Source organism: Pseudorca crassidens, chromosome 3 (assembly GCF_039906515.1).
Source record: "Pseudorca crassidens isolate mPseCra1 chromosome 3, mPseCra1.hap1, whole genome shotgun sequence".
NCBI classification, from domain to species: Eukaryota; Metazoa; Chordata; class Mammalia; order Artiodactyla; family Delphinidae; genus Pseudorca; species Pseudorca crassidens.
This window is the reverse complement of record NC_090298.1, coordinates 47,639,441-47,655,616: the sequence shown is the minus strand read 5'-3', so window position 1 is coordinate 47,655,616 and position 16,176 is coordinate 47,639,441. Positions and strand designations below refer to the sequence as shown.

General features: G+C 37.5%; 1 protein-coding gene across 9 annotated transcripts in view; it reads left to right on the top strand.

The window, feature by feature from the left end:
• PDE4D (phosphodiesterase 4D) overlaps positions 1-16,176 on the top strand; it is a 1,449,034-nt gene that overhangs the window by 3,106 nt on the left and 1,429,752 nt on the right. The window contains exon 1 of one of the 9 annotated variants that reach the window (XM_067730737.1): positions 4,152-4,257. The exons of 7 other annotated variants lie outside the window; for them this stretch is intronic. The gene's annotated coding sequence lies outside the window, so the exon portion shown is untranslated. Of the gene's footprint in view, positions 1-4,151; positions 4,258-16,176 lie in introns of those variants that run through there. One more of the 9 variants, XM_067730745.1, reaches the window with a different exon arrangement.

Sequence of the window (16,176 nt, the reverse complement as noted above, 5' to 3'; positions counted from 1 at the left end):
CCAATTTCAAGAGGCAGAAAGACTTAGTGCATTAATCTTGGAGTCAGTGAGATCATGCTCAGGTCATCATTAAATTTTTCTAAGCCTCAGTCTCTATGTCTATAAAATGAAAATGATGATATATGTCCTGGTATTTTACTGTATTGGTGAATATCAGCAGCACGATGAGAAAGTGCTGATTAAAGAACGTTTTAATTCTTTGTGCACTGTGATCTACTTTACAAGTATACATTATTATCATTGCAGAAGATCTTAGCACTAGTTAGCTTCCTTTACTTCTAAAAGCGTGTTCCCGGTTTTGGATAAGTACTTTTTAAAGCAAAGAACATCTTCACTGTTTGATCTTGAAAAATTACAAAGGTTTTCAGAGCCTCAGTCCTCATCTGTCTGTTGCTTGAGTATTAAAAATACCAGTATGGTTACCGTGACAATAAAAATGTGATATTGTATGTGAAAATACATTTAGTAAACTTCTAAGTGCCATGTAAATCTTACTTATGACAACTGTTATCAGAATATTAATAAAAGGTATAATTGTCAGTTTTTAAAATGGAAAATATCACACACATTTCTTTTCTAAAAAATCATATGATTCCATTTATATAAAATATACAGAATAGGCAAATTCACAGAGATAGAAAATAGATTAATTGTTGCCAGGAACTGGGGGGAGAATGCATAGGGAGTGACTGCTAATATAGACATACATTTCTTACTGATTAGTTTGATTAGCTTTCTAAGCTATGTCTGCTTCCCTCAAACAGGGTGGATTTTCTTGTTGGTTAAGCTGGTGCCATGACTTTCCTTCCACTTAGATATAGCACAAAGCCAATAGTCAGATAAGCATTCCCTCACAGTCTATATTTAGAACTGTTAATGACAAAGTTTTAGAGGGCATAGTTTCCTCAGAGGAAAAAATGAGTTAGAAAATTTAGACTGACAGATGTTCTTGGGCTTTTTATTCCTGTTTTAACTCTCTTTATTAAATTTAACTAATGAAATAAACATGTAGGTTAAGGTGATGCTTATTCCTAGGTCTTTTCATCCCAGGAATAAAATGAATGGTCAAAATGACTTTCTGAATGATCTAGAAAGTTCAGTCAGCAGTTCTGAATCCCAAATTTTTAACTCGTTCTACTCTGGAAGGTCATCACACTTTTTGGAAGATTGGCCACAGGTGTGTCCTACGTTTCGGCTGCTTAAGTGCACTGTTGTTAAGAGTGATTATTTTCTAAGTACTATTGGTTAGTCTGAGACAGTTCTACCACCTATAGGATCTCTCCCTTTTTTTTAAAGATGAAACCATACAGGGAGCACAATAAGTAAAACAAATATAAAAATGAAATGAATCCTCTCTTATCTTTATCCTACATACTTTACCCAGCAATTTATGAGAGGACTTTACAGAAATGAAGGAATTTCATTTGTAGTATAGTTAAAAATTTTTTTTTAATTTTTAAAATTTATTTTTTTATTGAGCTATAGTTGTGTAATATTATGTAAGTTTCAGGTGTACAGCATAACGATTCATAATTTTTAAAGGTTATACTTCATTTAAAGTTATTACAAAACATAAGCTATAGTCCCTGTGCTATAAATATAATATATATATTATATATATATCAGATACAGGATTATATATTATATACAGGATTATATATATCCTGTATATAATATATATATTATATACAGGATATATATATATATTATATACAGGATATAATATATCCTGTAGCTTATTTATTTTATACATAGTAGTTTATATTTCTTAATACCCTACCCCTATCTCGCTCCTCCCCCTTCCCTCTCCCAGGAGATACACACACACCACATCTTCTTTATCTATTTATCTGTTGATGAACACTTAGGTTGCTTCCATATCTTGCCTATTGTAGATAGTGCTGCTAAGAACATTGGAGTGCATGTATCTTTTCAAAAGAATGTTTGTTTGTTTGTTTTTTTATATATATCCAAGAGTGGAATTGCTGGATCATATGGTAGTTCTATTTTAGTTTTCTGAGAAACCTCCATACTGTTTTCCACAGTGACTACACCAATTTACATTCCCACCCACAGTGTACAATGGTTCCCTTTCCTCCACACTGACATTTGTTATTTGTGGTCTTTTTGGTGATAGCCATTCTGACAGGTGTGAGGTGATATTTCATTGTGGTTTTGATTTGCATTTCTCTGATGGTTAGTGATGTTGAGCATCTTTTCATGTGCCTGTTGGCCATTTTTATGTCTCTTTTGGAGAAATGTCTATTTAGGTCTTCTGCCCATTTTTTGATTGGGTTGTTTGTTTTTTTTGATATTGAGTTGTATGAGCTGTTTATATATTATGTTTTGGATATTAACTGCTGGTTGGTCACATCATTTGCAAATATTTTCTCCCATTCCATAGTTTGTCTTCCATTTCATTGATGGTTTCCTTTACTGTGTAAAAGCTTTTAAGTTTAATTAGGTCACATTTGTTTACTTTTGCTTTTATTTCTTTTGCCTTAGGAGAGAGATCCAAAAAAATGTTGCTACGATTCATGTCATAGTGTGTTCTATGTTCCCTTCTAGGAGTTTATGGTTTCAGGACTTACGTTTAGGTCTTTAAACCATTTTGAGTTTATCTTTGTATATGGTGTGAGGGAATGTTCTAATCTCATTGTTTTACATGTGTCTGTCCAGTTTTCCCAGCACCACTTGTTGAAGAGACTATATTTTCTCCATTGTATGTTTTTGCCTCCTTTGTCATAGATTAATTGACCAAGGGTACATGGGTTTATTTCTGGGCTCTCTATTCTGTTCTATTGATCTGTGTGTCTGTTTTTGTGCCAATACCATACTGTTTTGATTACTTAGGTTTAGGTTTATAGTATAGTCTGAAGCCAGGGAGCATGATACCTCCAGCTCTGTTCTTTCTCAAGGTTGTTTTTGGCTATTTGGGATCTTTTATATTTCCATACAAATTTTACAGTTATTGTTCTAGTTCTGTGAAAAATGCCCTTGGTATTTTGATAGCGATTGCATTGAATCTGTAGATTGCCTTGGGTAGTATGGTCATTTTTAACAATACTCATTCTTCCAATCCATGAACATGATGTATCTTTCCATCTGTTTGTGGTGTCTTCAGTTTATTTCATCAGTGTCTTATAGTACAGGCCTTTTGCCTCCATAGGTAGGTTTATTCCTAGGTATTTTATTCTTTTTGATGCTATGGTAAATTGGATTGTTTCCTTAATTTTTCTTTCTGATAGTTTGTTGTTAGTGTATAGAAATGCAATGGATTCTATATGTTAATTTTGTAATCTGCAACTTTACTGAATTCATTGATGAGCTTTAGTAGTTTGTTGATGGTGTCTTTAGGATTTTCTATATATAGTATCATGTCATAATGACATGGTTTACTTCTTCCTTTCCAATTTAGATTCCTTTTATTTCTCTTTCTTGTCTGATTTCTGTGGCTAGGACTTCCACTACTGTCTTGAATAAAAGTGGCAAGAGTGGACATCCTTTTCTTGTTCCTGATCTTAGAGGGAATGCTTTCAGCTTTTCACTGTTGAATATGATGCTAGCTGTGGGCTTGTCATATATGACCTTTATTATGTTGAGGTATGTTCCCTCTATGAAGACTTTCTGGAGAGCTTTTATTATAAATGGATGTTAAATTTTATCAAAAACTTTTTCTGTATCTACTGAGATGATTATAGTACAGTTTGAAAACTGCCATCTGTAACCATTGTCCTGACTTTCTTGTACCTTTAATGATTGGATAAGACCACTCTTCAGTAATTTAAAATTATAATTAAAGAATGTTTTTAACTCCTTTGTTCCCCCCAGGTTTACTGAGATATAGTTGACATATAACATTGTGTAAGTTTAAGGCATACAATGAGTTGATTTGATACATTTAGATACAATAGTCCTCCCTTGTCCAAGGTGTGAGTTTCTGCAGTTTCAGTTACCCGAGGTCAACCAAGGTCCAAAAGTATTAAATGGAAAATTCCAGAAATAAACTAGTCATAAGTTTTAAATTACACGCCACTCTGAGTAGCGTGATGAAATCTCATGCTATTCTGCTTCTCCTCCCTCCCAGGATGTGAATCATCACTTTGCCTACGTGCTAGTCACTTAGTAGCCATCTGATTATCAGATCAGCTGTAAAGGTATCATAGTGCTTTTGTTCAAGTAACCTTCATTTTACTTAATAATGGCTCCAAAGTGCAAGAGTAGTGATGCTGGCAATTCAGATGAACTTTATTATAGGTAAGTAAGTGTAGGGAAAAATATTATGTATAGAGTTTGTACTATCCATGGTTTTAGGCATCCACTGGGGGTCTTGGAACATATCTCTCAAGGATAAGAGCAGACTACTGTATTGCAGAATGATTGCCACCATTGTATTAGCTAACATCTGCATCATGTCACCTAGGTGCCATTTTTCTTTTCTTGGTGAGAATGTTTAAGATTTACCCTCTTAGCAACTTTCAAGTATATAATACAGTATTATTAGCTATAATTTCTGTGTTGTACATTAGATCCCTGTAACTTTTTCATATTATAACTGGAAGTTTGTACTCTTAGACTAACATTTCCCCCTCTCCTCCACCTCCCCAGACCCTGGCAAACACCATTCTACTCTCTATTTCTATAAATTCAGCTTTTTTAGATTTCACATATAAGTGAGGTCACACAATATTTGTCTTTCACTTATTTCACTTAGCACAATGCCCTCAAGATTCATCCATATTATTGCAAATGGCAGAATTTCCTTCTTTTTTTATGGCTGAATAATATTCTACTCTGTGTTTGTGTGTGTGTGTGTGTGTGTGTGTGTGTGTTTATCTATCATTGTTGAAAAACCATTCATCCATGGATGGACATTTAGGTTGTTTCCATGTCTTGGTCATTGTGAATAATGCTGCTATGAACATGGGTGCAGATATCTCTTAGAGATAGTGATTTCATTTCCTTCAGATATATACCCAGAAGTGGGACTTATGGATCATATGGTGGTTCTATTTTTAATTTTTTGAGGAGCCTCTGTACTGTTTTCAATAGTGGTTTTACCAATTTACCAAAATGGATATTCCTGATGGGCAAATTTCTCCCATTCAAGTGGTTTTCTTGTGGCACTTTTCTCATCACCTAATTATCACCAGTTTCCAGGTCCTTGTGCTTTGGCAAAGGGGAAAACACCTAGAGGATTGCTCACATTCTTTAGGCCAGAGTTTGGTCACCTATTGGCCTCACCTAATATAAAGGAGGCTGGGACATGAGTCCTGTTTGTCTCCAGGAAAAATAGAAAGTTGGTTTATTGGTCAACTCACCAACTTAAGCCATATCTTTTGTTCTTTTCTTTTATATTCTTTCCTTTTATTTCTTCCTTCTTCTCCTCCCCTCCCCTCCCTTTCCCTTCCCTCTCCTACTATCTCCTACCCTCTCCTCTTCTCTCCTTTCTTTTCTGTTATTTAATAGGGCTACATAGGATCTAAGGCTTGAATCTGACCACTATGTATAAGTTAGATTTAAAAAATTATAATCTTCACCATCTAGAAAAAATTAAGAATACGATTTAACTTTTTAATTCTTAATCCCATATGTTAACAATTTTCCAAGGCTATTTACATATGATTGAAAATGATGATTATAGGGAATACCATTGATTTAACATTTATGTCCAATAGTGAAGAAAGTGGTGATGGAATGTTTTTCTCCTCCCACCTAGCCCATCCTCTTCTGTGTCAGGTGTTTGAATTTCTTGCTTTGTAGTTTTAGAAAAAGGTACGAAGAAATTGAAAAACAGGCAACAACTATAAAATGACTGATCAAAACTTCTCCACTCTTTCCTGTTCCTTGAGTATTGTGTAAATTTTGCAATGAATGCTAGTTTTTTATTGGGGAAGAGTGCTATAAAGAGAGTGTACAGCTTTTGGAGAAATGTTTCTTGCCTGGAGTTGAACAAATGGTGGAATTAATATAAACTTGGTTTGTAGCCTCTCTATTTTCTAGAGGCTACAAAGATTTCTTTCCACTCTGAACTTTTGGAGATTAGCAAAAATATTTATATCAGAAACAAAAAAGAACACAGATGCTTACTCAGTAACCAAAAATGTTTTTCAGATCATTGCTATTCAAAAAAAAATCTCCCACAAACTTGTAATTTTCTTTTAATGAACATCATAAACCAATTTTAGTCCTTTACTCTGGATATATTAGGGTCAAATATTTTTGTTGGGTGTTAAGTCAGTAGTAACCTCAGTTATTTTACCAAATTACTTTCCTCCAATATAAGCCAAATTTACAATTAAGTTATTTAAGAAATAAAGACAACAAATAAATATCTATTTTTTTGTTTGTTTGTTTTGTGGTATGCGGGCCTCTCACTGTTGTGGCCTCTCCCGTTGCGGAGCACAGGCTCCGGACGCACAGGCTCAGTGGCCATGGCTCATGGGCCTAGCCGCTCCGCGGCATGTGGGATCTTCCCGGACCAGGGCATGAACCCGTGTCCCCTGCATCGTCAGGCGGACTCTCAACCACTGCGTCACCAGGGAAGCCCCTAAATATCTGTTTTAATCTTCATGTCCTGACCTAAGAAATAGAAGGACTTACTCATTTCACATCCTCATATTTATCTGATAGAACTAGGAATGCCTAAAAAGAATTTTCCCATAACTCCATTTACTTGTTTATTTTCCTGGCACATTCCAAAAACAATTTTAAAGGCAACACTGAAAAAGTATAAAATATCTTCATCTAACATCCAAGCAATCTTTTTATTTTGGTGGAACTGAACAAAAATAATAAGACACTTAGAATCTTTACTCCGAGGCATTGAAAAACAGTGACAATTCTAAATTGTTAGATTGTGAAGATTATATTGTATTTAGTAGAGAGTTTACATATATCTTATCATGTTCATGGTATTTGAAATAAGGCAGCCCACATATAGTTATAAGGTAATTCCTTGGCATAGTGTAGTAATTGGAAAACTGGTGTCTGGAGCAAGACTGCGTGGGTTCAGGTCCCACAGTTAGTAGCTGTTTTACTCTGGGCAAGTTATTCAGTCTCCTTTTACCTCCATTCTTTATCTGAAAAATGGTATAATAATAGTACCTACTTGGTTGGATCGTTGTGTATATTAAATAAATTAATATATGTAAAACACTTGGAAGGATGCATGACTCATAGTAAGTGCTTTATAAATGTTTATCTTCCTATTATTATCTGGGGAATTATTTAATAAAATATATATTCTAGATGCCTAAAGTTTCTTCAGTTCGTTCCAAAACTTCTGGTGGCCAGTTTTCATGGGTCTTTCTGAATGGATCTTATGTGTCTCCATGTTTCTTCTGTCTTAAAGAGATTAAATGGAATCTCTCCTTTGTTGATTCAGAGTCATCATTCTAAGTAAGTGATATTGAGTCATGTGATATTAAAATCATTAAGATGATGTTAAAGTGCTTAGGGAGAGTGTTTTGCCCCTAAAGTAGCTGATACAGACTGCTCTGCTGTTTCAGTCCTCTGGCTGTGTTCTGAAGGATTTTGGCCTTCACTATACTGGCCTACACTAGCACCCTTGATTTGAAATACCTGCTTCAATTTTGCTATAGGTTGTAAGCAAGACTATAGCCCAGTTTTTAAAAATTGTGTACAAAATGAGAGAATAAGACTTCACTCAGGATGTCAGTCCTCCCTTCAGAGTAAATAAGAACATGAGTGCATTTTTCCCTTCTGGGTGAGGGATATGTTTCACAACAGGGATTGGCAAACTACTGTTTGTGGGCCAAACCTGTTTTTATAAATAAAGCTTTATTGGAATATATCTAGACTCATTTGTTTGTATATTGTCTGCTGCTGCTTTCACACCAGGGTAGAGTTTAGTAGTTGCTGCAGAGGCCATATGGCCTGCAAAGCCTAAAGAATCTAACCGTCCGACCTTTTACAGAAAACGTTTATCAAACCCTGTATTCAATCTTTTACTCTGGGCAGAGTCTGAAATAAATGAGATGTTACTTTGTTTAGTAGTCTCACTTAATCGGCAAATTCAGTTATCCGGAACACTGTCTCTCCTAGATATATTTTTGATAAACTAGAATTTATTGGGAGAGATTGGTTCAAGATGGTGGAGTAGAAGGATATGCGGTTACTCCCTCTTGTGGGAGCACCGGAATCGTAACTAACTGCTGAACAGTCATCGACAGGAAGACACTGGAACTCACCAAGAAGGATACCCCTCATCCAGAGACAAAGGAGGAGCCAAAATGAGATGGTAGGAGGGGCACAATCACAATAAAATCAAATCTCATAAGTGCTGGGTGGGTGACTCACAGACTGGAGAAAACTTATACCACAGAAGTCTACCCACTGGAGTGAAGGTTCTGAGCCCCATGTCAGGCTTCCCAACCTGGGGGTCTGGCAACGGGAGGAGGAATTCCTAGAGAATCAGACTTTGAAGGCTAGCAGGATTTTATTCCAGGACTTCGACAGGACTGGGAGAAACAGAGAATCCACTCTTGGAGGGCACAAACAAAGTAGTGTGTGCATCGGAACCCAGGGGAAGGAGCAGTGACACCATAGGAGACTGAACCAGACCTACCTGCTAGTGTTGGAGGGTCTCCTGCAGAGGTGGGGGGTGGCTGTGGCTCACTGTGGGGACAAGGCACGGGCAGCAGAAGTTCTGGAAAGTACTCCTTGGCATGAGCCCTCCCAGAGTTTGCCATTAGCCCCACCAAAGAGCTGGATAGGCTCCAGTGTTGGGTCGCCTCAGGCCAAACAACGAACAGGGAGGTAACCCAGCCCCAGCCATCAGCAGACAAGCAGATTAAAGTTTTACTGAGCTCTGCCCACCAGAGCAACACGCAGCTCTATCCACCACCAGTCCCGCCTATCAGGAAACGTGCACAAGCCTCTTAGATAGCCTCATCCACCAGAAGGCAGACAGGAGAAGCAAGAAGAACTACAATCCTGCAGCCTGTGGAACAAAAACCACATGCACAGAAAGACAGACAAGATGAAAAGGCAGAGGGCTATGTACCAGATGAAGGAACAAGATAAAACCCCAGAAAAACAACTAAAAGAAGTGGAGATAAGCAACCTTCCAGAAAAAGAATTCAGAATAATGATAGTGAAGATGATCCAGGACCTCGGAAAAAGAATGGAGGCAAAGATCGAAAAGATGCAAGAAATGTTTAACAAAGACCTAGAAGAATTAAAGGACAAACAAACAGAGATGAACAATACAATAACTGAAAGGAAAACTACACTAGAAGGAATCAATAGCAGAATAACTGAGGCAGAAGAAAGGATAAGTGACCTGCAAGACAGAATGGTGGAATTCACTGCTGCAGAAGACAATAAAGATAAAAGAATGGGGCTTCTCTGGTGACGCAGTGGTTGAGAGTCTGCCTGCCGATGCAGGGGACACGGGTTTGTGCCCTGGCCTGGGAAGATCCCACATGCCGTGGAGCGGCTGGGCCCGTGAGCCACGGCCGCTGAGCCTGCACGTCCGGAGCCTGTGCTCCACGACGGGAGAGGCTACAACAGTGAGAGGCCCGTGTAACGCAAAAAAAAAAAAAAAAAAAAGTGATGAAAGGGAAGAACCTAAAACCAACATCACCTACCTGGCAAGGATCTCATTCATATTTGAGGGAGAAATTAAAACATGGAGGCTAAACAATATATCACTAAATAACCAAGAGATCACTGAAGAAATCAAAGAGGAAATCAATACCTAGAGACAAATTACAATGAAGACAAAACGATCCAAAACCTATGGGATGCAGCAAAAGCAGTTCTAAGAGGAAAGTTTATACCAATACAAGCCTACCTCAAGAAACAAGAAAAATCTTAAATAAACAATCTAACCTTACACCTAAAGGAACTAGAGAAAGAAGAACAAACAAAACCCAAAGTTAGCAGAAGGAAAGAAATCATAAAGATCAGAGCAGAAATAAATGAAATAGAAACAGAGAAAACAATAGCAAAGATCAATAAAACTAAAACCTGGTTCTTCAAGAAGATAAACAAAATTGATAAACCATTAGCCAGACTCATCAGGAAAAACAGGGAGAGGACTCAAATCAATAAAATTAGAAATGAAAAAGGAGAAGTCACAACAGACACTGCAGAAATACAAAGCATCCTAAGAGACTACTACAAGCAACTCTATGCCAATAAAATGGACAACCTAGAAGAAATGGACAATTTCTTAGAAAGGAATAAACTTCCAGGACTGAACCAGGAAGAAATAGAAAATATGAACAGACCAATCACAAGTAATGTAATTGAAACTGTGATTAAATATCTTCCAGCAAACAAAAGTCCAGGACCAGATGGCTTCACAGGTGAATTCTATCAAAGATTTAGAGAAGAGCTAACACCTATCCTTCTCAAACTCTTCCAGAAAATTGCAGAGGAAGGAATACTCCCAAACTCATTCTACGAGGCTACCATCACCCTGATGCCAAAACCAGACAAAGAAACTACAAAAAAAGAAAATTACAGACCAATATCACTCATGAATATAGATGCAAAAATCCACAACAAAATACTAGCAAACAGAATCCAACAACACATTAAAAGGATCATACACCATGATCAAGTGGGATTTATCCCAGAGATGCATGGTTCTTCAATATATGCAAATCAATCAATGTGATACACCATGTTAACAAATTGAAGAATAAAAACCATATGATCATTTCAATAGATGCAGAAAAAGCTTTTGACAAAATTCAACACACATTTATGATAAAAAAACTCTCCAGTAAGTGGGCATAGAGGGAACCTACCTCAACATAATAAAGTCCATATACAACAAACCCACAGCAAACATCATTGTCAATGGTAAAAACCTGAAAGCAATTCCTCTAAGATCAGGAACAAGACAAGGATGTCCAGTCTTGTTACTACTATTCAACATAGATTTGGAAGTCCTAGCCATGGCAATCAGAGTAGAAAAGAAAAGAAAATTAATCCAATTTGGAAAAGAAGAAGTAAAACTCTCACTGTTTGCAGATGACATGATACTATACATAGAGAATCCTAAAGATGCCATCAGAAAACTACTAGAGCTCATCAGTGAATTTGGTAAAGTTGCAGGATACAAAATTAATGCACCGAAATCTCTTGCATTCCTATACACTAATGATGAAAAATCTGAAAGAGAAATTAAGGAAACACTCCCATTTACCACTGCAACAAAAAGAATAAAATACCTTGGAATAAACCTACCCAGGGAGACAAAAGACCTGTATGCAGAAAACTGTAAGACACTGATGAAAGAAATTAAAGATGATACAAACAGATGGAGAGATATACCATGTTCTTGGATTGGAAGAATCAATACTGTGAAAGTGACTATACTACCCAAAGCAATCTACAGATTCAGTGCAATCCCTATCAAATTACCAATGGCATTTTTTACAGAACTAGAACAAAAAGCCTTAAATTTTGTATGGAGAAACAAAAGATCCCAAATAGCCAAAGCAGACTTGAGGGAACAAAATGGAGCTAGAGGAATGAGACTTCCTGACTTCAGACTATACTACAAAGCTACAGTAATCAAGACAATATGGTACTGGCACAAAAACAGAAACATATATCAATGGAACAAGATAGAAAGCCCAGAGATAAACCCACGCACCTATGGTCACCTAATCTATGACAAAGGAGGCAAGGATATACAATGGAGAAAAGGCAGTCTCTTCAATAAGTGGTGCTGGGAAAACTGGACAGCTACATGTAAAAGAATGAAATTAGAACACTCCCTAACACCATACACAAAAATAAACTCAAAATGGATTAGAGACCTAAATGTATGACTGGATACTATAAAACTCTTAGAGGAAAACATAGGAAGAACACTCGTTGACAAAAATCCCAGCAAGATCTTTTTTGATCCACCTCCTAGAGTAATGGAAATTAAAACAAAAATAAAGAAATGGGACCTAATGAAACTAAAAAGCTTTTGCAAAGCAAAGGAAACTACAAACAAGATGAAAAGACAACCCTCAGAATGGGAGAAAATATTTGCGAACAAATCAATGGACAAAGGATAATCTCCAGAATATATAAACAGCTCAATATTAAAAAAACAAACAACCCCATCAAAAAATGGGCAGAAGACATACAGATGGCCAAGAAGCACATGAAAAGCTGCTCAACATAACTAATTATTAGAGAAATGCAAATCAAAACTACAATGAGGTATCACCTCACACCAGTTAGAGTGGGAATCATCAGAAAATCTACAAACAACAAATGCTGGAGAGGGTGTGGAGAAAAGGGAACTCTCTTGCACTGCTGGTGGGAATGTAAACTGATATAGCCACTATGGAGAACAGTATGGAGGTTCCTTAAAAAATTACAAATAGAATTAACATATCACCCAGCAATCCCATTACTGGGCATATACCCAGATAAAACTATAATTCAAAAAGACACATGCACCCCAATGTTCATTGCAGCACTATTTACAATAGCCAGGTCCTGGAAGCTACCTAAATGCCCATCGACAGATGAATGGATAAAGAAGATGTGGTACATATGTACAATGGAATATTAGCCATAAAAAGGAATGAAATTAGGTCATTTGTAGAGACGTGGATGGATCTAGAGACTGTCATACAGAGTGAAGTAAGTCAGAAAGAGAAAAACAAGTATTGTATATTAACGCATGTATGTGGAATCTAGAAAAATGGTTCAGATGAACCGGTTTGCAGGGCAGAAGTTGAGACACAGATGTAGAGAACAAATGTATGGACCCCAAGGGGGTAAGGTGGCGGGGGGCAGGTGGTGGAGTGATGAATTGGGAGATTGGGATTTACATTTATACACTAATATGTATAAAATGGATAACTAATAAGAACCTGCTGTATAAAAAAATAAATAAAATAATATTCAAAAATTTTAAAAAAACAAACAGAATTTATTGCAGTAGCCTGTGTTGGCTAAGGAATAAACAGCCTACAACAGCGCAGTTAGAACATTAAGAGGAGGTGAAAATATGTGCAAAGTTTGTTGTTCTACTGTTATCGGTACATAACATGACATAAAATTATGTGGATTTCCATTGTGTTCTGTGGAAGGTACTAGAAATGGTAGCAGTTAGTAGCTGCTTTTCTTACACGATTGTCCTATGTAAATGTAAATACCTCTGTTGTCTCTTTTGTCACATATAGATCTCTGTTCTTTATCTTTCTTCTTACATATATCCCTGTTCTTTTTCTTTTCTGTGAAAATATTGTTTTGAATTTTACAACAATGTATTACTCTGGAGCATAGTGTACAGAAAAGGACTCTGAACTTGGGTTTAAATTCTGATTTAGTCACTTTATGGAAGAGAAACCTCGAGGAAGTGTCACACTGCCACCCCCAACTTCAGTGTCCCTGCCTGTAAAAGGGAGACAAGAATCCAGGCTCTGCTGACCACGTGCTATGGGCTGAATGTTTGTATCCCCTCAAAATTCATATGTTGAAATCCCAGTGCCCAATATGCTGGTATTAGGAGGTGAGCCCTTTAGGAGGTGATCACTCATGAGGGCAGAGCCCTGATGAATGAGGCTAGTGCCCTTGTAAAGAGCCCCACAGAGTTCCCTAGCCCCTTCTGCCACTTGAGGATAAAACAAGAAGTCTGCAACTTGGAAGAGGGCCCTCACTCAGCCATACCGGCACCCTGATCTCAGCTTCCAGAACTGTGAGAAATAAATTTCTGCTGTTTATGAGCCACCCAGCCTGTGGTATTTTGGTACGGCAGCCTGAATGGACTAAGACACCATGTGAGGGGCAGCGTGGGGCTGAGCACAGAGTGGACTCTACCAGTGTATTATTACTTGTATCTTTAATAACATTCTCAATTTTGTCCGGTTTCTTTTTATACAAAGATATATATGTTTATGGAACAGAATATAAAATGGATTCTGCGAGACTAAAATTGTGGCTGGGTGCGAGGCTGTGAGAGTGAAGGAGGTTGGGTGGGAAAACCTCTTCAAACAGTGTATGCATTGCTCTGTGTCTGCTTCCTTATTCACCTGTCTAATGTGAAAGTTTATGCTTTCGTGCAGACCTCCTGGGAAACGTGCAAAGGAAAAAGGAACAAGGGTAACCTTGGAAGAGGAAAAAGATAGTGCTTATGTCAGTACAAAAGACTAAATAGAAGCAAATTATGGTTGGTTTATTTTAGCTACAGTTCTGTGAATGAGTTTCATATGTGCACAGGAAGGTTGTTAATTTTTCTGATATGAAAGAAGGAATAGTTTAATGAAAATAGACTCTAGTGCTGTGGAAAATAGAAGTGATGAGGCTAGGGTAGAATGACTGAAGGGTGAAGAAAACATATGTGGTTCCATTTTTTTTAAAAAAATAATTAATTTAATTTTGGCTGTGTTGGGTCTTCATTTCTGTGCGAGGGCCTTCTCTAGTTGCAACAAGTGGGGGCCACTCTTCATCGCGGTGCGCGGGCCTCTCACTGTCGTGGCTTCTTTTGCTGTGGAGCACAAGCTTCAGACACGCAAGCTCAGTAGTTGTGGCTCACAGGCCTAGTTGCTCCACAGCATGTGGGATCTTCCCAGACCAGGGCTTGAACCCGGGCCCCCTGCACTGGCAGGCAGACTCTCAACAACTGTGCCACCAGGGAAGCCCTCCATTTTATTTTTATTGGAGCCCACAAAGAGAACCACCAGTCTACTGTGTGTCAGATATTTATGCTTGTAAAAGATCACCCCACTTTTTTTTTTTACATCTTTATTGGAGTATAAATGCTTTACAATGGTGTGTTAGTTTCTGCTTTATAACAAAGTGAATGTGTTATACATATACATATGTTCCCATATCTCTTCCCTCTTGCGTCTCCCTCCCTCCCAGCCTCCCTATCCCACCCCTCCAGGCGGTCACAAAGCACCGAGCTGATCTCCCTGTGCTATGCGGCTGCTTCCCACTAGCTATCTACCTTACGTTTGGTAGTGTATATATGTCCATGCCTCTCTCTCGGTTTGTCACAGCTTACCCTTCCCCCTCCCCATATCCTCAAGTCCATTCTCTAGTAGGTCTGTGTCTTTATTCCTGTCTTACCCCTAGGTTCTTCATGACATTTTTTCCCCTTAAATTCCATATATATGTGTTAGCATACGGTATTTGTCTTTCTCTTTCTGACTTACTTCACTCTGTATGACAGACTCTAGGTCTATCCACCTCATTACAAATAGCTCAATTTCGTTTCTTTTTATGGCTGAGTAATATTTTATTGTATATATGTGTCACATCTTCTTTATCCATTCATCCGATGATGGACACTTAGGTTGTTTCCATCTCCAGGCTATTGTAAATAGAGCTGCAATGAATATTTTGGTACATGACTCTTTTTGAATTATGGTTTTCTCAGCGTATATGCCCAGTAGTGGGATTGCTGGGTCATATGGTAGTTCTATTTGTAGATTTTAAAGGAACCTCCATACTGTTCTCCATAGTGGCTGTACCAATTCACATTCCCACCAGCAGTGCAAGAGTGTTCCCTTTTCTCCACACCCTCTCCAGCATTTATTGTTTCTAGATTTTTTGATGATGGCCATTCTGACTGGTGTGAGATGATATCTCATTGTAGTTTTGATTTGCATTTCTCTAATGATTAATGAAGTTGAGCATTCTTTCATGTGTTTGTTGGCAGTCTGTTTATCTTCTTTGGAGAAATGTCTATTTAGGTCTTCTGTCCATTTTTGGATTGGGTTGTTTTTTTTTTTGTTATTGAGCTGCATGAGCTGCTTATAAATTTTGGAGATTAATCCTTCATCAGTTGCTTCATTTGCAAATATTTTCTCCCATTCTGAGGGTTATCTTTTGGTCTTGTTTATGATTTCCTTTGCTGTGAAAAAGTTTTGGAGTTTGATTAGGTCCCATTTGTTTATTTTTGTTTTTATTTCCATTTCTCTAGGAGGTGGGTCAAAAAGGATCTTGCTGTGATTTATGTCCTAGAGTGTTCTTCCTATATTTTCCTCTAAGAGTTTGATAGTTTCTGGCCTTACATTTAGGTCTTTAATCCATTTTTAGCTAATTTTTGTGTATGGTGTTAGGGAGTGATCTAATCTCATACTTTTTCATGTAGCTGTCCAGTTTTCCCAGCACCACTTATTGAAGAGGCTGTCCTTTCTCCACTGTACATTCCTGCCTCCTTTATCAAAGATAAGGTGA